At 37.2% G+C, this 23,414-nt stretch overlaps 1 pseudogene; it reads left to right on the top strand.

The window, feature by feature from the left end:
- Positions 1–9,126: 9,126 nt before the first annotated feature.
- Positions 9,127–22,207, top strand: LOC145821328 (laccase-7-like; annotated as a pseudogene).
- The last annotated feature ends 1,207 nt before the right edge of the window (positions 22,208–23,414 follow it).

Below are 23,414 nucleotides of genomic sequence, written 5' to 3'. Positions count from 1 at the left end.
CAATGGCAACCAAAATTAGGTGAGCAAATAAAGAGAATTCAATTGATGTTTTAAATATTTGGATTTTTCTCTGGTTCAAATGGAGTCCGTTGTCTCGGGTCTATAAAACTTGTTAGTTGTATAGTTATCTATTCCTATAGTTAGGATTCTTGTACACTTAGGCTTCTTGTATACTCGGGTTTATTGGCCCCTATTGTATTGTATTCATTCATTAATACAGTTCATATATTTTTCTCTCTCTATTACTCTTATATGGTATCAAAGCCTAGGGTTTTCTCCTAACCTTCTCCTCTTCTTCATCACTTTTTTTTTTTTTTTCCTATTTGGCAGATTGATTCCTTTTCACGTTGGTTTCTACGTATCTAGTCCTTCCATATTTTGACGATTGGACTGTACTAGATTCTTCATCTCCTCAAGACGAAGCCAACGCTACCAGAATCATCTGCATCCAATGCGCCGCCAGAAGATTGGACACACGCTATGTCGTTTTCCTACCCGCCTCCTACTCCTGTCTCGCGCTATCTTGCGTCGTAGCCTTATCTACTAACATGAGTCTGTAACGCCCTTAAAATAAACCCATAAATCATACATTCAGTACATCCGTAAACTTAAGAGAAAAGAACATAATTCCATTTATCAGAATATTTATTACAAAAGTATTACATGTTGACATCCAAAGTAAATGCCCTACGGGCTTATAACTTTTCAAGCCAACACTTGGTTACAAAAAAAGAGTACTAACTCAATACACATAATATGCCATTGGCTTGATTTACATGTAATACACAAAATAATCACAAAAAGGAAGCCTTCTGCTTCTACAACCTCCCAAGCTACATCCTTGGAGGCGGCATACCACATGTACCTGAAAATGATGTCCCATATAGGGTTAGCCAATACCCAGTAGAGATATACTAAACAAAGTATGAGAATTAACTAAAACATTAGCATTCGATAAGTGGTTAACACATATACGTCAACCTATTATACAATCCTCTTCCATGACAAATAGTCCATGTTTCATTTCACTTTTCATTACTTTTACAGTTTCGACTCACAAACATGGCTCAGAACCTGGCCCACCAATTCAAGGAGATTACGACTCATATTAAAGCATTTCCTTTTTAAATAAGATAGCAACTCATAACAAAACACTTCCATACTTCACAATACATACACATATTTGCTGTATCAATGTCATGTTAAAACACTTTCATACTTCACAATAGATACACATATTTGCTGTATCAATGGAGTCCATCCCCTATCTTCTCCCAAATAATATCTAGTTTAAGAGTCCATCCCCCATCTCCTCCCAAACTGTGGAATACATTCCCTATCTCCTCCCACACAATACACATATTCCAAGTATATAAGCACTCATTATATACAAGAATCAATTCTTACACATATTTGATGTATTATTCCAACCGTCATATTCAATGACCTATTCAATATGATTAGTTTCAGTTTTCCCTAATCAACATACAGTGTCTACAACAATCAAGACTATCCTCCACCGATAGCCCAAAGTAGTTATTTCTAAACAGATAATAAATGCATCAAACAGATATAATATCAATATCTTCCATAGGTGAGTGATTAATTTATCCAACTATACCATTCAATTCTAAAATTTCTCAATTTCATTATTCTCAACTCAATTTCATATTTTCACATTTTCCCAAATTAATTATACAAATTAATTTATTACGATAGTTAGGGCATAATTCCCCCTTTCTCAAAATAAACCCTAAGGTTCGATTTCGCCAATCTACCATCAATAATTCCATTTTCCAATGTCTCACATACACATGGGTTTTAATATTTGAAAACCCCCCTTTTATAAATTACATAACAAACCCTAACTTTTCCAATATTACCCAACAATACTAACTAATCAAAATGATCAAAGTTTATGTAAAAAAACTCATAAGATGGAGTAGGGTATCCCTACCTCGGAATTAGAAGCTCAAAGGAGAAGATGGTAAAAACCCAAAGTGCTCCAAATCCACAACTTTCCAGATTAAAATGTAGCCCACACGACCCTCTACCTTTCTTACAAAGAGATTAGGGTAGGAACACACTAAAAATAGATGAAACCCTAGAGAGAAGGTAAATGTAGAGGGAGAGAGAGCCGAATCTAGGGTTTTGAGATGAAATGTGTATCAAAAAATGATGAAGGGGACGGCTGCTGTGTACTGATATAACAAAGGCTCGCTCGAGCGAAGGAGTGGTCGCTCGAGCGATCAGACACAAAGATACCTCGCTCGAGCATAGAAAGCCTCGCTCGAGCCAACAATACGAAGCTTCAGGTCTGCAGCCCAGAAGCACGCTCGAGCGAAGAAAAGCTTGCTCGTGCAAAGAAACCCAAAACATAGACCTCGCTCGCTCGAGCCAAGAAATGCAACTCTCAGGTCCAGAACCAAACGCAGACGCAGGCTCGAGCGCAAGACTTCTCGCTCGAGCCACCAGACACAAAACTCAACTCTCGCTCGAGCGAAGGATCTAAAACAAAGAGCTCGCTCGAGCGACAAAAGCCTCGCTCGAGCGAAGAACCAAAATTCTAGGCAGCAACCATTGGTTTAAACTCACAACCAACCTGTAACAAACCTGCCTAACACATTCTAAAACTCAAATATATGGAATTAAAGGATAACAACAAGATATATACAATAACCAACTCCATGGAACCTAAGTCCGGATACAACAACCAAAGGAGGAAGAATCAGGATCTCTATAAGCCGCGTGTTCTAACGTCATCGCTGACATCAACTCTAGTTCACCGTGCACCGTTTCTGCCTTCTTGCTATCATGCGCTGTACACACCTCTGCTAACATACACGCGCGTTTCTGACGTCAGCCCTCCTTACTGTGACGTCAACCCTAGTTTTGGTTAACCAGGTTGGTCAAACAACTTTGACAATCCGATTCACTGCCTTTCTGGTCGTGTTTTTGGCTCGTTCAGACCATATCCCAACTGTTTTTGGCCTCCTAAATCTGTTGGTATGTTCTGTTTTGGCAAAATCAACATTTACAAAAGCACCTTTTTTTTTTTTGGCCCTGTTTGAACATCATGGGTCGTTCTAACAACATTGATTCAGTTTCTATTATATATACTTGATGGGTCAAATTATGTTAGTTGGGCCCAACCTTTCTTCAACTTTATCAAAGGGAAACGACTTTGGCAGATCCTTACTGGTGCTTTTTCCAAACCCACTTAGAAGGAGGATGACACTAACTCTGCATTTAGTAATCGTCTTGACGAATGGGCAAGTAAGAATTATCAAATTATCACATGGTTTCGGGCTACCTTAGTTCCCTCTGTTAATCTCCAGTTTGGCCGATTCCAGGATGATGATCAAATTGTTTCCCCTGCCAAAGCAATTTGGATTTCTTGAAGGAATGTTATTAGACCACTGGACATGTTCATCAATATCAACTGTTGCGAACTCTTCATCACATGCACCAGGCACCCTGATCAGTCTATCAATGAATTCTTATCCTAGATGTCGTCTGTTTGGGACTAGCTAGCTCTTTCTAAACCTACATGGGCATATTTTGAGGATGCACAGCTATTTATTACTTATCGGAATCATCAGCGACTATTACAGTTCCTTATGGCTCTTCATAGCACTTTTAAGCTCGTGTGTGCTTCTTTACTCCATCGTTTGCCCTTGCCCACTTTAGAGCAAGCCATTACTGAGCTCTTATCAAAGGAGACTTGTTTTGGGACTCTCAAATCTCAGAATATGGATTTTGTTCTTGCTACACCATCATCACGAAGTTCCTCATCTTCATAGCCAGCTAGTTTCTGTAATTATTGTCATTATCGTGGCTTGCTAGCCACTCATTCTTTTGGTCAGTGCCAGGTTCACGAATGCTTGACTTGCCATAAAATTGCTCCATGTAATCTCCAATGCAATTGTCCTCGAGCCCCCTCCACTATTTCATCCAGGATAGGGTCTTCTCGTTCTGGGTATCAGTCCAAATCTGGCCAAGGTTCTCGCTCTACTATTGTTTCCACTGAGGGTTCTTCGACTCACCATTCCACTGATTCTACTTCTCTTTCATTCTCTATGGAGTCCATCATCTAACAATTGCTTGCCAAATCTAGTTCTTCCCTCTACTGTTCTTTTAGTGACCTCAGGTAACTTTCCATGGTATTTTGATCCCGCATGTTGTAATCATATGACTTCTGACTCTACTATGTTTTCTTCTATATCATCATCATCTTTTGTCCCCACCATACACACTGCTAATGGTTCTTATATAACTGTTAGTCACATTGGTTAAATATTTACTTCCACTGTGTCTCTTTCTAATGCTTATCACATTCTTGCTCTTCAATTGAACCTTATCTCTATTGGTCAGTTATGTGAACTTGGTCTAATTGTTACCTTTTTTGCTAATGGTTGTTTGGTGCATGACCCTCAGACAAGACAGATCCTTGGGATAGGCCGTAAACATGGACCTCTGTTCGAGCTTACCCATCTTCGCATTCCACCCAAATCATCTATTGTTGCTCCCATTGATTCATCTGCTGCATATACTTCTGCCATGTCTTCTTTTCACCTTTGGCATTGTTGATTAGGACATGTCTCTTTTAGTCATTTAAAAACTTTAGTTTCTAGTTGTCAGTTAGGTCGAGTCCGTCTTGATGATACCGATTGTTTATCTTGTCAAATTGCTAAACAACCTGCCTTATCTTTTAATAAAAGTAATTCTATGTCTACTACTCCTTTTGATCTTATACATGCAGATATTTAGGAACTTACCCCTACACCGACCATGGGGGGGTCCAGATATTTTATGATTTTTGTTGATGATTTTTCTCGTTATATTTGGACTTTTCTTCTCAAAAATCGATCTGAACTTAAACAGATTTATTATGATTTCTTTGCCATGATCAGTACTCAGTTTTCTCGTAAAATCTTTCATTCTGGTAATGCTAAGGAGTACTTGGATTCTGAATTTCTTTCTTTTCTTCAGGCTAATGGTGCACCATCTCATCGATCTTGTACAGGCACGTCCCAACAAAATGGACGTGCCGAAAGAAAGCACCATCATATTCTAGACACTACCCGGGCTCTTCTCATCTCATTTTCTTGTTCTGAACAGTTTTGGAAGGAAGCTGCCCTCACTGCCATCCACACCATAAACCGTGTACCTACACCTGTCATCGCTAATGCTTCTCCTTACGAGCGCTTGTATGGTTCTCCTCCTGACTATACCACTTTTAAAGTTCCTGGTTCTACTTGTTTTGTTCTACTTCAGTCTCATGAACACACTAAACTAGAACCCTATTCTTGTCTTTGTTGTTTTCTAGGATATGGTATACTTATCTATTCCTATACTTGTGTTTCTTGTATACTTAGGTTGCGTGGCCCCTATTATAATGTATTCATTTATTAATACAGTTCATATACTTCTCTCTCTCTCCCTCTCAATTACTCTTACAGAACTCATCACAAGTCTCGTTTTAATCATTCAAATCATTCATTTTGTAAAGTTTTTATGTATATCACACATGAAAATAAAAATCAAATCAATCTGATAATCCAAACTTTTTCACTTTATCACATTTGTTACCAGAAAAATTATTAGTCTATTTTAAAAAAAATACTTGTCATCAATTTTTTAAAATTACAATTATCGGATCGATTTATTTTTGTATTTTTGGATGATATACACAAAATACTCTACAAAATAAATAGTTCAGATTATTAAAACGAAATACAGGTTTGATGGGCGTTGACAATATTCGCCAGTGTAGACATGAGACTACAGGAAAATGTAAAAAAATTTTTTCTTTAAAAATTGACTTTTTTAATGGCACTTTAACTTTCTACAAAAGACATAAAAATTTTAAGAAAATAATAACAACCTACAATGAGTTTTTGACTGGCCTCGTTTGGGAAGTGACTATTCTAGTAGGCTATTTTAGTTTTTGGCTATTTTAGTAGGTTAAAATTTTTGTGTTTGGGAAGATGATTGGATTTTTTTTGTGGTTGGATGTGATGTTTGTAAGAGAAAAAGTGAAATGATTATGGGTTTGATGTGATATTTTGTCTTATTAGTTATTTTAGCCTATTTTGTCTTTTTGTGATTTTTAGCCTAAACTAAGCTATTTTTTTTCTTCCCAAACACCCCCTATATTAATTCCCTCGAATTATGTTAGAGATCCCAAATAAATTATCAAACTTCTCACATGAGTGTGAAACCTACACAAATCACATGTATGTAAGACCCACACCCATATGAGAAATTTGTTAATTTATTTGAAATTCATAATATTTTCCTAATTCCCTCCCCCAAACAGCTTGATGAGAATAGTATTAAAATTGATTAAAAAATGTACATTTGATGGCTCTTGTATAATAACTGCACATGGAAGAAATCATTAATTTAAAAGGACAAATGTCATAGGAAACTGATCCCGGTGTTTGTATTGTCAAACCAAACATTAATGATGCAATTAAAATTAGAAGTTGATCGTTCAAAAAAAATTAGAAGTTGAAAAATAGTCAAGATTGGCTAATAGTTAATTTGAGAGTAGTCGATTTGGATTAGTAGTAGAGTAGAGATAGTAATGATGAAATTAAAACTGAAAGTTTAAAACGTTTCTAGAATAGGGAAAAGTTAATTTGAGAGTAGTTGATTCGGACATGGTATCAAAGTAGAAAACAAAGAGCTCCGTTTTACTTTTGAGCGATTAAGCAAAACGCGGACACCAACACATGACTTTTCAATGCCTTTCACATTACACAAACACATTCATATTTTCTAATGTATTATTTAATTTTCACATAATAAGATAGAGATGTGAGATGAACAATAAATTTATATCTATATTCTATCTTATAAATACTAAATATACATTTAGATTTACTCATTCTGTTTACTATTTTGTGTTCTTTTCATTATTCTTACTTGTTATCAATGTAACAATGACGTATAAGATAAGACTAGGCTTATGGTAGAATTGAATCTCACTTTGCTAATCAAATTGTAGAATGATTGATAATATATGCATTATTTTATTTATATAGATACTACAAGTTGCACGGAATACATACAGATTGTGGAGAAATTATAATTTTGAAAAAAAATATAAAATTATGTTTTTGGCGACCAAACAATTCTTAGTCAAAAAGGAAGTACATATTTTAGCGACTAAATAGTTAGTAGCTAGAAAAAAAAAATGGAAAAAAAAACTTTTGGTGACTAAATGCTTAGTAGCCAAAAAAACAATCAGACTTTAGGCGACTAAACTGTTTAGTAGCTGAAAAAAAAAAAAGGCGCATAACAAAAAAAAAAATTGGCGACTAAAAGTTTAATAGGAACAAAAAGTCATACTTTAGGTGACTAAAAAATTAGTAACCAAAAAACAATCAGACTTTAAGTGACTAAAATATTTAGTAGCTAAAAAGGATAAGATGAACAACAAAACATTTTTGGCGACTAAAAATTTAATAGTGAAAAAAGTGAGACTTTAGGCGACAAAAATACTAGTAGCCAAAAAATAATTGGCATTTATGCAACTAAAATATTTAATAGCTAAAAACATTTTTGGTGGCTAAAAGTTTAGTAGACAAAAACAATCTGACTTTATGCAATTAAAAAGTTTAGTAGCTAAAAAACATAGGATGAACAAAAAAATATTTGGCGACTAAAACTTTAGTGTCGCTGAAAATGTGATATTTGATTTTATTTCAATGTTTTTGGCGACTAGAAAAATAGTTAGCAATATACTACTTTTGGCGACTAAATTTATTTTAGTCGCCAATTACCTTTCCCGACAAGTCTCCATCGACAAATCAAGCGACCAAAAATTTTAGTCATTAAAAAACTTCGGCGACTAAAAATTTAGTCATCAAAAGTGTCATTTGTTGTATGCTTGTATGTAGATTATCTATTTAAAATAAAAATTAAAAAAAATCAAATTGATACAATAATTATACACATATAACTTGATTACACTGTCTTAAAAAATTAGATATTTTATTTTTAAGAGTATACTAACCATTCATTTTTGTAAACAAATATTATAAAATCATATGGCTATAGTAATTGTAGGATCAATCTGAAAATTTTATTATTGATCTACACATAAAACTGAAAAAATAAATAATTTAGTTAATTGAAATAAGGTTTGATAGCCCTTATTCATCATGCCTATATGAGGTCTAATATATGGGCAATTCGTAAGTGTACAAATCTATATCATATGCACTTACGTAAGTTCTCACAAATATACATAAGTTAACTTATAAAATTGTATAAGTTTTCATAAATATACGTAAATTAACCCATAAAAATTTGAAAAATCACAACTTACGTATATTTGTAAAAACTTACCTAATTTTATAAGATAACTTGTGTATAATATTGAGAACTTATACAAGTACATATAGTATGTACCTTGCGCACTAAAACACTTATTGAAAAAAGTATATATGACGATAGACATAGCTTCTCTCCAATCTATTATTTACACTAGATGTACAATACTACAAATGACTTTCATATCATTTTTGTAGTAGACTTTTCAAATTCAATAATATGATAGTCTATTAGAATGTTTAAACCAACTCTTTTTTTATCTCATGTTTTCTCTTATCAACCGTCAATAATTTATTTTACACCTCATTGGATTTTAAAAATAAATTTAGAAAATAAATTTTTATATACTTCTTTTTTAATTTTTTAGTTTTATATTAACATTATCTAATAACATTTATTGGCATGAAAACACGTAAAATCCAGACCAATAGTAGGTAAGAAAGATATCCAAATATTGAATTGTCTCGTCCTTGTGGGGCGGTCACATGGCCAAATCTCAAATTTTTTAATTCAGAACGCTTATGTTTGCTTCAACAATGAAGATTCTATGACATTGCTCTTTCATTTCTTTTTCTATTTTTTTTACTTTTATTTTTATGGTTAGATAACTAACGTTTTCATTGACACATTCAAAGTCTAATTTATTAACCTATGAAAAACATAGATACTTCTTACTCACGCAATCGTTTGAGGTTAAGTCTCTAGCTACAACCACTATATATATCTAGACCTTATGGAAATGAAATTCATAGCAAACACAAACAAGATCTTTGTATGAAATACACATAAAGCCACGTCCTAAGAAGATATCTTCAACACTTCTAGATAGAAAGAGAGAGATAGAGAACTTGTTCTGATCTTTATTGTTTCTTTGTCTTTCCATGTATTGTTTTGGTTTGGCAATGGCACGTCACGTGTTCTTGCTAGCATGCGCTTTAGCTCTTCTAGCTTTTTCACTAGCCTCTGCTGAAGTTGTGGAGCATTCTTTCGAAGTAATTTGTCACGACCCCATCCTGCCCCTAGTAGAATGGTGCCGTGATGGCCAGTAATCCAAAATTACCAAAAGTCAACTTACAAGGATTCACACACAAACAGAGTATACATATGGAGCTTACATATGCGGAAGTAATAAATTTCAATCTAATTAGTCCATAAGAGCTGTGCATAGATTAAATAAAATGACATACATCTTAACATGGTCTATAACTTGAACACAGATAAAAGTAAAGTACATATTACATCTTGATCAAAAGGCTTCTCATGCCGACATATACAAAAATGGGTGAAATACAAAGCCAAGAAGCATAATCTTCAAGATGCTAGCAAAAGTATGAATCCAAACATCATGCAAAACACATCTAGGCGTCACCGCCTTCTTGCTCGTCACCTACATATATATAAGGAGAGGGTGAGCTTGGATACTTAGCGAATGATATTAGAAATAAAGGTTTGCATGACTGATAATCAAGATCTTTATCAAACAATACATAGCATATCTTGTACAAAATCAAAGGATGAACCAAATCCATCTGTCAAATCTTTCAAAGCTTCGAGGGATGCTTAGTAGCATTAATATAGTATGGGGGATGACATTCCGGACAAACAAACCCACGCGGAAAACCGTCAGTGGCAAAACAAGGGTGCAGTCGCATTATAGTCCCCTGACACTAAGGACTTTCAAAACAAAGGTGCAGTTGCATTATAGTCCCCTGGCACTAAAGACTTTTAAAACAAGGGTGAAGTTGCATTATAGTCTCCTGGCATTAAGGACTTTCCCAGAATGTCATCAAAACAATATAGTACTAGATACAAAACTAGGGACAATCATTCATGCTTGATCAAATACTTTTCCAAAACGAATCAAGGCTTTATCAAAACTTTATAACATAACTTTATTAAAAATACAACTCACATAGCTCTTCGGGTGAGGAGATTACAAGCAAGGATCCAAGGCCTAGAAGCACATAATAAATTCCATTGAACGCATTTCAAGAAGACAAGAAGAGATGCTCAAGATGGATATGAAATGCACCCTTAGAACAAGCTTTACATGACAGGAAAGGATCTCGGCATTTCTTTCAAAACTAGGTCAAGTCAAAGCAAAATATGCTGGAAGTTAAAACACTGTCTTTCATCTCGGGGAAAACATGTTGGGTGCCAACCAGGTCTTGGCCGAGGTCCCACACCCCTTGGCCGAGGTATGGTCCCAACGACCACATTCGAGGAAATGAAGTCGGGAAACCTGGGTTTCCCTTTGAAGAACATAAAGGACAAAAACATGAAGAACATGAAATGCTAAAATCATAACGTCTTTATTCAAAATCTGAGATTTCATGAGATGAGTTCAAAAACATGGACCTGGCACCCATACTTGAAGATCTTATGAAAACAAACACAAAAACATGGATCTTGTTACAAACTTTCGGATCAAAACATGGTTTTTTCTTCAAAAACACATGAACATCATTTTCTCTTTCTAAAACAACTTTAAATCAATGCATGGCTCATGAATCATGCTGGATCATGCAATGTGATCGGATCAACATAAAGAATAATAAGAGTAGATCAAGAATCTAACCTCAACACTCGATCAAACGGTTTAGACTCTAAGGATCGAGGTTGGAAATCTATTTCTCTTTTAAGAACTCTTCTACCTTTCTTCCTAGAGCTTCTCTCTCTACCATACAAAAGATATGACAAAAATGATATGTTCTCTTTACTGCCAGCAGACTTAACCCTCTGCTGGGACATGTGGCACCACCGGATTGGGTTTCCTAAAAAAGGTGATTGAACAACAAGACATGTATAAGACAAAATGTATATAACAAGTAAGGTTACATGGACACTCCGGTAGGTAAGGACCTCGGATTAGGACAAGGCTTCGGCAAATAAGGTCTCAATGATCTCGGCTAGGAAGGTTAACACTTGGCCTAGCTGTGCCACACCTCGGTCTAGATATGGCACACCTCGGTCTAGGTCATACCAATCCAGGAACAAGATCACCAGGTGCAGGGATCAAAGATCTAAAATACCTAAAGGATAACATCTCGACTTAGATGATACATATCTCGGCCTCGGTGATGCACACCTCGGCCTAGATGATGACATCTTGGCCAATATGCCAGGGTGAAGGTGGAGGTCAACCAGAGTGGCTCCAAGATGGTCCTAGGTGTAAAAGGTCCAAAGGCGTGACCTAGGCTTAAGATGACCTCGGCTACACACACCAAGCAAGGGACAAGACGTACAAACAATACTCGAGCCAAAACACATAGGTACAAAACAAGACGGAAACCTTACTTTAGGCAAAACAAGTCAAAACCACAAGTGCAAGCTTAACAAAACAAAACATGTAGATGCACATGAACATGACAAAGATGAGGATGGGGGTCACTACATAATCTGTCTTATGTATTTCAATCATTTTTTTTTAACTTTCTCAATCTATAGTTTTTGTTAGGGTTTTTTTTTTTTTTTTTTTTTACTTCCTATTGTGTCTGCTCTGTGCTTTTTTTTGGGTATGCTGGACTTACATGTTAAGCTAACATATGGGTTATTTCGGAGATAACCCAATTAAGTCTGGCCTTTATTTTTCATTTTTTTATTTTTATTTTTATTTTTTATTTTTACAATGAACATAATAGCCCTGACCCTCTTACATTTAACATCTATATATTATCTTAGTCATTCTTAATATATTTATTAGTGCTTTTCTTAGCCGAAAATCTACTATCCTATTCTCAGTTTCTTGCTTTAAATTCTTGATCAACTTCAGTTTGCCAACGTATCTTTTCCTTTTCTAAAATCACACACACACACACACACACATACACACACAATATATATATATATATATATATATCATTGCTTATATACAACAATATATATGCATATTTTCTTAAACTTAAAAGTTCACTTTTTTTTAACATAGTTGATTTCGTTTATATTATTTCAAGTGAAAAATTTGACTGTCCATCCATTATGCCAAAAGCAAGTAATCACTGCAGTGAATGGAAATCTCCCTAGCCCAACAATACGAGTTCATGAGGGTGACACTCTTGTTGTTCATGTTTTTAATAAGTCTCCTTACAACCTTACCATTCACCGGTAATATGTCTTTTAAAATTATATATACATATATATATATATATATATATTTGAAACTTAATTTATATAAAAATAGTCCAGTTGTTTTTCACTTTCAACTACTCTCTAGAAGATTAACCTTGACTTTTTATTTATTGATTAGAATATATTCTGATACAATTTATCCATTTTAGCCTCTTGAATTGAATATTATCAAATATCATTATTATTATTAGGACTATTAATATCAATACTTATATCATTGCCCTAATATGTATGCAGGCATGGAATATTTCAACTAATGAGTGCTTGGGCAGATGGACCTGAATATGTAACTCAATGTCCGATACGTCCTAGTAGTAGCTACACTTACAAATTCAACATCACTGGACAAGAAGGGACCCTCTGGTGGCACGCACACAGTCAGTGGCTCCGTGCAACCGTTTATGGAGCATTAATTATCCGCCCAAGAGTTGGTCACTCGTACCCATTTCCAAAACCTTACAGATAATTTCCAATTCTTTTAGGTACCAACATCTTTTTTCTTTTCTTTGTTTATTCCCCATCAATTTTCTCAGGCTTCATAATTATTACATTCATGACAATAGCTGATAATTAGCAATTAACATGTGCAAAGGTGGTTAATATAGCGGACGTGTTACATGCAAACGCAACAATTCTTTTTGCTAGTTTATTAAAAAATCATATAAAATATTACTAATTTTGAAAATTTTCATAGTAAAGGACAATCTGAAATATTAGATCAGCATTGTAGCATACATTAGAAGATTAGAAAACATATTTGAAATACATCAAAATCTGATATAAGAAACACAAAATTCGGATATATTAATTTTTACATAGCAAGAGATTATTCAAAATGTACATAGTAGTAATCTATGAAAGCGTAATTGCAGGAGAGTGGTGGAACGCAAATGTTAATGACGTCGAAAACGAAGGACGTGCAGCTGGAGGTGCAACAAACAGTTCTGATGCTTTCACCATCAATGGTCGACCTAGTGATCTCTATCCATGTTTTTCAAATCGTAAGTACTAACAACTAACAATTTATATTCCAAACATGTATGTCAATGCAACTCATTGGGTCCAATCTCTCACTTTTATATAACATATGGTTGTTTTTTTCTTCATAGACACATATAAAGTGACGATGGTACAAGGAAAAACGTATCTCCTACGCATCTTCAATGCAGCAATGAATAACCAATTCTTCTTCAAAATAGCCAACCATAACTTGACAGTTGTTGCCGTTGATGCCACTTACTGTAATAACCCGATCCACGTATCTGTTTCTGGTATATTTTCAGTTCCTTATTCTGAGTATTTAAATGCTTACTGTGAAATTTTATGTGAAATTAAGTTTCATTAAGTGAACCCTACGTTTATGGATGTATATCTGTATGATAAGAAAAATATCTGTCACAATTACGGTGTTTGGATCAGAAATTGAACGCCTTAAAGGCTTGATAATCTGAAATTTATTTTACATTTGAGATCGGTATAATTTTTAAATACTAATAAGTATTTTTGTAGAAATTTGATTTGGGGTGATTAAATTGATTAAGTTTTGTCTTATTTAACTTTATATATATATATATATATATATTCATGTTATCTCAAATATTTGACTTGGAGCTTTATGCAAAAATATCCTGAGAGAGAGAGAGAGAAAAGAGAAGGGTTAGAGAGGAGGGACAAAGTTCTTTAAGGAAATTGGGGAAAGCTAGAGGATTGTAGGAGGAGTGGAGGGACTTTGGCTGAAGGTATGCCTACCCATTTCTAATTGACCCTCTCCTTGAATAAAGAAGAAATTCCTCTATATTATTGTGTTAAGTGCTTAATTAAGTTATTTTCTTTTGTATTGAATTGATTTGGAATTGTGTGGAATTATCTAATGAGAGGTTCAACCTATTTCCTCAGTTATCAACTTAAACCCATCTATATGGCTATATGGTTGCATGTGTGTATATGGGTGTGGATATGTGAGGGAATTGGGAATTTTGTGGAATTGGGTTATGTTTATAAACTTTAAGATCCAAGTTATATAGAGATTACATAATGGTTAAATACATGATTTTGACTCATATTTCATCAATTAAGAACCTATTTTGGGCCTTGAACAAGTTTACAAAAAATTGAGTTTTTGCTGGAAATTTCGAACTGCACTGCCAGAATCGCCGCACGTGCGGGGAGCCTTGCCGCACGTGCGGGGCTCACAGCCGCACGTGCGGCCCAAGCTGAAAAAAATGTTTTGCTCCGTTTCGTATGCTTAACCCTCTGGTCTTTTTGAAATATGTGTTTGATGTCCCTAAGATGCCTGCAAATTCGTTCGAAGTAAATGATGCAGGAAATAATGAAAGAAAGAAAAAAAGAACTAATGTATACGTTATGCACATGTGTAGGTCCTAACTCGGGAGGGCAAGCGCTCCGCTATAGCACTGTGAGTAGTAGTACTATAATCGCACATTTCTTTACCGTTAATAATTCCCATTAACACTCTGCCCTTCACAAGTAATTATGTTACGTTAACATTATGTTGATTGGAAAGCGGTGTGAAGTTATGTGAACGTTAAAAGATTTTGGCGTACATCGGTATGACTCTGAACCTACTCGGTATTCTGGTTACGGTTAATGGTTATCATTAGTGTACTATAACCGTAAATTACCTATGAACTTCGCATAAGAATTATATACGAATATTAATATTATGCAATTAGTTAACGGGAAGAAATTATGAATGTAAATCTCACTTAATGGGAACATGATATTTTGAATGGGAACATGATGTTCTGAATGACCTATCATGAACTTCTACAGTTTTATTTGGTTCAACACACATTATATGGCATAGATATCTACCCAAAGTGGATCATCAGAATGAATAATGAGGTAAGAACACGGATAGTTTCATACGTTATACGTTAATAACTGCCAAGAATTATGATAAACATCAGATTGACTTACGAATGACCCAACCGGAAGACAACATTAAATATCAATGGCATTGTAATGTAACTCACATTATGATGGAAACTGTTCTGTCTTTATTAAGTGTACTGTAATGACATGATATAACAAGAAATGCTCTATTTTCTAATATGTTACGTTTTAAACTAATGAATGATTGTCCATATATGTAAAAGTATCCATGGCATCCTTAGCACAAGGCCCTTACCTGGGGGTAATAATACCGTGGTCTATGGCCCTTGCCAGGGGTAAGAATACCGTGGTTCAAGTATGTTACAAGTTCCTAGTACTGAAGGTTCCGTTATGGAACTAACATATATGCTCTGTATTGATTTGTTAGCGCTATTGGATGTACCATGTATAATCAAGCATGAACTCTAATTTCTGTTTATGATTCAAGCATAATTAAGATTCTGTACGAAGTTGTTTCTGTTTATCTGTTTCGTTTATGCTATGTTATGACATGATTTGATTTGATCGGTCCTTAAGACCTAATGATTTCTGGTATAGAACAAAGTGTTGTACGGAATTAAGTGCTGCAATACGAGCCACCTCTTGAGTCCATACATATGTAAACTAAGGCCTTTGGCCATTCTGTGAAAGTTATGAGGCCTATGACCATTCTATGTGATCTGTTAGTATGGAACAAAGTGCTGCACGGAACTAAGTGCTGCCATGTGAGTCACCTCTAGAATCCGTGCGAGCCACCTCTTGAGTCCATATATGCATGAAAAGAGCTTAATGCCGATTTGTTAAGGGCTTCATGTCATTTTGTTATGGGCTTCAAGCCACTCTGTTTAACACTGGGCCAAGGCCGTTCTGAAATGGGTACTGAAACAAATTAACCATATGATCTCTTTATTTATAAATGCATGAATATGTATTATAATTCAAGTTGAGCATTGAATTGTTTACGTGCTATTATTCACTAAGCTTGGCTCACTTTATGTTATGTCTGTTTCTGTAGGCACTCAACCTGGAGGTTAATCTTAACCCATGGCATCAATTTCTCTTATGTCAACCTCAGAGTGTCCAGGCACCTAAATGAAGACAACTCATTTTATGGAGTAGGCTGAGCTTTTAGTTTTGTACCCTGATTGTCTGTCTAAGATGGAAGTGTATATGATCCTTATCCCTTTCAATGTCTTTATTATACGCCCAATCTCGAGGGCTGGGTCTGTATATATATATATATATATATATGTACATAGTTAGATTCTCAGATGCATGTCGCTATATATTTATTTGCCTTATGTTTTGTTTGTGATCCTGGCATAGTAGTGATAGCTCAATGGATGTTATGTATGTTATCATATGATATTTTATATATATAATGCTTCCATTCAGGCCCCATATCTTATGTACATCAAGTTAAGTTTCCGTTTCTAAGGTAGTCATGCCCAAACTTTTAGGGGCGGGTTTGGGACGTGACACTTACACTACTCCGATGGTCACTGACTTTATTCTCATTGCTGCTGGCCAAACCACAGATGTACTTTTCACTGCCAACCAACCACTGGCCTCTTACTATATGGCGACACATCCATATGTTAGTTCACAAAATATAACTGACAATTCCACATCCACCACAGAGATCATTGTCTATAAGAATGCTCTATCATTGATTCCACAAATGTCGGTCCTACCAGCCTTCGATGACACACCAACGGCCTACAAGTTCTTTACTAGTTTGTCTGCGCTTGTCAATGTGCCTCATTGGGTTCCAGTCCCACTCAAAGTCGATGAACACATGTTTGTGACAATAAGCTTGGGCTTAATACCATGCGGAAGAAATACCACATGTGTGTAGACGTCCCCCAAACGCCCCGGGAGGGTGAGCTCCCGTTCTGTTCATTTTGGGGTCACTACAGCTCAGGACTCTCAAATTGTCACGGTTCTAAGTCTGAACCAAAGAGTCCAAATCCGACAAATCGTTTTGAGAAAAATAGATTTTTAGAAAAGTAGTGCCAAACATGGACTGCTTTGCCAGATACAGAGTCGCCACCTAAATATTTTATTTTGGGAAATTTAGGAAACCCTGACTCGTTTGCCTAAGGCCACGTGTCCGTCATCACCAAAGTTGCCTCGGCTCGGGAACTTGGGTACGATTGGGGAAGGTCACTTCGTGAGCACCCCCGCTCGCCCGATCAAAGATCGGCCTCTACTAACCATGATATCTAGTTTTGAAAACAATGTGTGTTCTTATTCCGGTTATTAGCCTAGATTACTATGTGATGTGCACAGCATACAAGTATAGACTGGATCGCCTGAATTGGAACAAAAACATTTCATGTTTGTTTTCGAAAGATGGTTTGCTACTCGCAAGTAGGCTTAAAATGCAGATTTTGCCACCCTCGGGTGGGCTTAAGAAAAAAATGGTTTTGCCACTATCTAGTGGGCTTAAAACTCACAGTCAATGATTTGTTCCAATCCAAATAACCCAACCTTCACCCGCAGGCATTCAGACAGTTATATCACATAAGCAAATAGCCTCATGGTAAGCATGCTATTCATGGCAGTCACTCACACGCATGCAAGAATGCTAAAGCATAAAACTCACCGAGTACTCCAAGCCAAAACAAAAACTCATTAGAAATCATGCATGAATCCTAAGTATACAGAAATGCCTAATGCAACACATGCAAATATGCAACTATAGCAGGCTCGGCTATTTTAAACATGGCATATGAAATGCTACAACTAACATGTATTTAACTTGGAATTGAAAATACAATGCAGTCAGTATGATGCGCCGAGCCCGGTGCATGCAAGATAGATGAATGAATGCAAACATGCTATCATACTGTATGCTAATTGAAATAGTCCCTAATCTAACCATCATAAGCAGGTAAATAAAAGGGAAGAAAGACGTGGGGTTGGAAGACATACATCACACTCACGCACACTTATTACAATATTGCCCTCCCGCAGAGGGTCCGAATAAATATACAGTCCCGAATAAAAGAATAGTACAGTCCAAATAAATATTACAGTCCAAATATGTACAAATTCTTAATTAATTAACAAATTAACTAAGAAAATAAATAAACTGGCATGCAAGCCAGGGACTGCCTTGATTCCATTTCGGATGATGAATGATGCATGCCCGGGTTGCCTTTGCGCGGAAATCCATGTCGATGCCCCAATTAGCCTCTGTTTGCACCTGTTCTTGAAATGCGTGCCAAGCCTCGGAAGACCGCTGATTCTTGATTTGTTGCAACAGAGAGCAGGAAAGGGGCATATCAATGTATTTTCACAAATGTATGCATGCCTCGATCCTCGTGCCACCAATCACGCATCTCGATGCATGATGGCCGAGGAGTCGAATTGCACAATTTAATATGAAATGAATGCACATGAAAACACAACAAGACCTAACTCCATCATGGATGATCCGGAGTGTCGGTGACTAGGGAATTGAGACACGTTCCGTCACTCGGAGTACGGAACGTACTTCGTTTCCCGTGCTCGGGCTAACTCCTATCCCAAGCACAATGAAATATGCATGACATGCATGAATGCAAACTAAGATACAACCTAACATGCACAATGTTATGAAATGGCATACACGATGCACGAGGTAACATGACATACACAATGCACTAATATACAACCTAGCATACACAATGCAATGAAATGGAATGGCATACACAATGCAATATGGACTTACACCAACACAAATGGACCTCAGTCACACTCACATAGGAGGCCATAAGATGAAAATGAGACAACTCGAAGTGCGTGCACGCGTGCACGCAAACCGAGGACCGAACCTACGGCACGGAATGCCACTCTAACAAGACATGGAAAAACATGGAATATGGCATATGATCATGAAATTTTCAGAGGAAAAATGAGATGCAAAACAGCCCCGAATCATGGCAAAATGATACCCGATGCATGGAACGAGTCCCGAAACATGAATTTTGGCGCATGAAATGGCCTATAGCTATGCAATGCATGCATAATTTGAACATGAAGTATGAAGACAGAAGCTAGGCAGCCCCAAAACAAGCATGTTTACAGTTTAAATCATGGCCAAACATGGAACACAAATGAGGCTAGATTAGTATACAAAAATGGGGCCAAGAGAGGGGTAATGAAGCAACTCACAAATGCTGGCCCCAAACAGAGAAGGGGCCTTCTACAATATTGAAGAGGGGCCAAAAATATGATGTATTACAGTTTATGAAAAACCCCAAAAACAGATACAAGTATGCTCAAAATGCTATGCAAAATAATGGCACCAAGAGAGCTATAACATGAAGTATAAAAAGGATGTCCCAAACAGCCATAGACCCTTAATGAAACATAAAGAGAGGGTCAAAATAGGGCCATTTTCACTTCAGACCAAGGTCCAAAAACAGAAGCTCAATAGGCTAATAAATCATGCAAAAATGGGGACCAAAGAGGGGGATAATGACAAGTGGCACATGGAGGTCCCAAAAAGTGATGAGCCCTTCTTCAATGTTGAAGAAGGGCTCAAAATAAGCCTATCTTCAGTTTACATCATGCTCCAAAACAGATCATACATAGGCCAAAAATATTATGCAAGATTATGGCATACAAAGGGGTAATGAAGCAAGTGAAAGATGGGGGTCCCAAACAGGGTAAGACCCTTAATGAAAGATGAAACAGAGCTCAAAAAAATGCCACTTTCAGTTTTGGTCGGAGCTCAAAACAGCAAGAAAAAGGTGCTAAGAAAACTTGCAAAAATGAGCTAGAAAGAGGGAGAAATCAACTCACCCTTGAAGACCAATCCTTTGCTGCCTCTTGGATCAAGAAAAGCTGCCTTCTAGCCTCTAAGAAGACCTCCAAGCTGCTGGAATGGAAGTGGTAGTGTGGTGCTGGGTGGTGATGAAGAAAAGGGTGTAGGACTTGGTGTTTTAAGGCTTAGAGTAGAGAGAGAGGGAGAATTGATGCAAGGCTCTCAAAACAAATTTTGTAACCCTAAAATTTGAAGGGGAGGGGCTGTATATATAAGCAAAAGGGGTGGAAAAGAGGGGGAAAAAAAGGGGGGGGGGGAAAACAAATCAAGTTTCCCCCCAAAATGGCCAAACCCTCGGACATGGGTGTAGTGGAAAACAAAATTCACTTCTAGGACACACTTGGGGAGGGGGGCATGTCCGGCTAGTTTAAAAGGGCAAAAAAGTCATTTCACCAGCTAGGTGGCCGGCCAGCTAGATTTTCTAGTCAGCCAGCTACTTTCAAGACAAAAAAATGGACTACCAGAAAGAAAAGTGGCCGGTGGGTGGTAGGAAGGTCCAATGGTGGCCGTTCAAGTGTCCAAATTGAAGCCCCGGAAGTTAGCTTTCCAATGGCGCAAACCTTGCATTAAAATTCCTCCTGTGAAACAAGTTATGCCCTTTTTGGTGAAGCCGCGCAGATTTCGGTCCAACCGGAGTGATACCCTACTTCAATCAACTATATCTTCCCCGTCCGGAATTGGATTTCGGAGATTCTTGAGTGCAAAATGAATCCCCGGAAGTGTTATTTACAAAGGTGGTGGCCTCATAGTTTGATTCCAAGTATCCAAATGAATAGGCCCGATTCGGCGAGGGCTGCTCGACTTTCTTTTAATGGTTCATGCCCATTTTCTCCCCCGACTGGATTTCTTCCCTCTTCTCTTCTTTTCTTCAACTTCAAACCCCTAAGTAAGGTGTTTTGAAAGATTTTTCAAAGATTTCATCTCTCTTTCATTCATTTCCACTTTGTCCATGCTCAGTTTACCGAAAAGCGCAATTTTTGACAAAATGCGAGCCTCGGAACATCGCAGAAACTTTATTTCAAAAATGTTTTTGAAAGAGAGGGTTTTAAGTCTAAAATCTTTTGATCGAGATCGTTCTGGTCCAGAACAGGGGTATGAAGTTGAGATTTGACTCTCTCTTTGCCGAAGAAATTGAACCTTTGCCCTGTACACCTTTCTCCACCATGTAAATCATCAGTCGCGTCGAAGTCTTATGGACGGTCAAAAATGGGGTGTCTACAATGTGCAGGGCCACTTGACCAAAGATTAGCTGCGAGCATGAACAATGCATCCTTTCAGTTCCCTACCAAGTTGTCGATGTTGCAAGCCTTCTTCAACAATGTTGATGGAATCTACACCACCGATTTCCCTGATCAACCACCATTGGTTTTTAACTACACAAACTCAAACAACAACTTCAACAGAACAATCATAATGACATCAAAGTCAACTAAAGTGAAGAAACTTAAGTTCAATTCAACTGTTGAGATGGTGTTGCAGAACACAGCCTCGTTGGTTATAGAGATGCATCCTATGCACTTGCATGGATTCAACTTCCATCTGTTGGCTCAAGGGTTTGGCAATTATGACCCAATAAACGATCCTAAAAAGTTCAATCTCATCAATCCACAAGCACGTAACACAATTGGCGTGCTGACTGGAGGGTGGGCTGTCATCAGATTTCAAGCAAACAATCCCGGTAAGTATTTATAATCAATCATGCATGGCTTTATCATCTTCATACAATTTTAATATATATACCAAGTAGCTATAAATCTTTCCAAAGGTTCATTTAGGAGTGAATGTGCTATACCACATTATTCCTAACTTGTACATAAGCTTTCATATACTAAATTATGCTTTTTGAAAAATTTGATAGATGCAGGTATATGGTTAATGCATTGTCACATGGATTTACATTTGCCATGGGGCCTGTCAATGGCTTTTGAGGTTGAGAATGGGCCAACACCATCAACTACATTACCTCTCCCTCCACCAGATCTACCCCTGAAAAATATAGAGATAAATTGTATGTATTATTGATTGATATTGTATTGAATGTTGTATTTTGTACAATGGTTCAGGAGCTCCTTATAAAGGAGAAGTTTACAAACAATGCACCCAAAAGCAACCGAAAGCAAAGACATCATGATCAGCTAGGACACACTTTACAGCATAGAATGCACTAACAATATAATGCACTAACAGCCCCCCTCAAACTCAAGGAGGATAGGAACTAACCAACTTGAGTTTGAAGAGAGTAACAAAATAGAAAAGTAAACTGATAAATAAAAAAAACAAAACAGGATAGGAGACACGGTATGGTCGTGTCGGACCGTTGTAGCAGACAGTTTACGGGGTCATGTCGGACCGTTGTAGCAGACAGTTTACGGGGTCATGTCGGACCGTTGTAGAAGACACTGTGTGGTCGTGTCAGACCGATGTAGAAGACAGTTTATGGGGTCATGTCGGACCGTTGGAGCAGGACAGTTTACGGGGTCATGTCGGACCGATGTAATAGCTGACCGGAATCAATGTCGGGACAGTTTATGGGGTCATGTCGGACCGATGTAGAAGACAGTTTACGAGGTCATGTCGGACCGATGTAGCAGGACAGTTTACGAGGTCATGCCGGACCGGTGTAGAAGACAGTTTACGGGGTCATGTCGGACCGTTGTAGAAGCTGTGGTGGTGCACCGAGGAGGCGACTTAGGGAGTGCGCCATGAGCGACTTATACATGATACTGGTATAACCCCCCCTCAAACTCAAATAGGTGTGAAGATAGAAACCTATTTGAGGTTGAAACAAAAGGATTGATAAAGCTGACTGGTGTAGAAGACACTGTATGAGTGTGTAGATAGGCTGCCCAAAAGATATACATGGATGTAGATATCGAGCCCTCAAAAGTCGTGCCCGCACCCTCAAAAGGCGTGTCATTAAAAGGCGTGCCCGAGTCATCAAAAGACGTGCCATGAAAAGGCGTGCCAGGTTGTCGGCGTCAAGAGGCGCGCGATGCGCGTGGCTACCTCGGCTATATAACCAAGACGGAGCTGAGGTCGAGGCAGAGGCTGAGACAAGAAACTGAGAGAAACCTCTGAAAAATTCTGCGTTGTGCTGAGAGAGAGAGTCTGGAACACTCTGTTGCGAGAGATAGTCTGTAATACTCTGTTGCCCAGAAAATGGCCTCGTCTTCCCAGAGTCTGCTCACTCTCTTTCCAGACCTCAACGAGTCAACAAGAGAGAAAACTG

This window comes from Camellia sinensis, chromosome 3 (genome assembly GCF_055761805.1).
Source record: "Camellia sinensis isolate YWXY chromosome 3, ASM5576180v1, whole genome shotgun sequence".
In the NCBI taxonomy this organism is placed as follows: Eukaryota; Viridiplantae; Streptophyta; class Magnoliopsida; order Ericales; family Theaceae; genus Camellia; species Camellia sinensis.
This window is presented reverse-complemented; position numbering and strand designations above follow the sequence as displayed.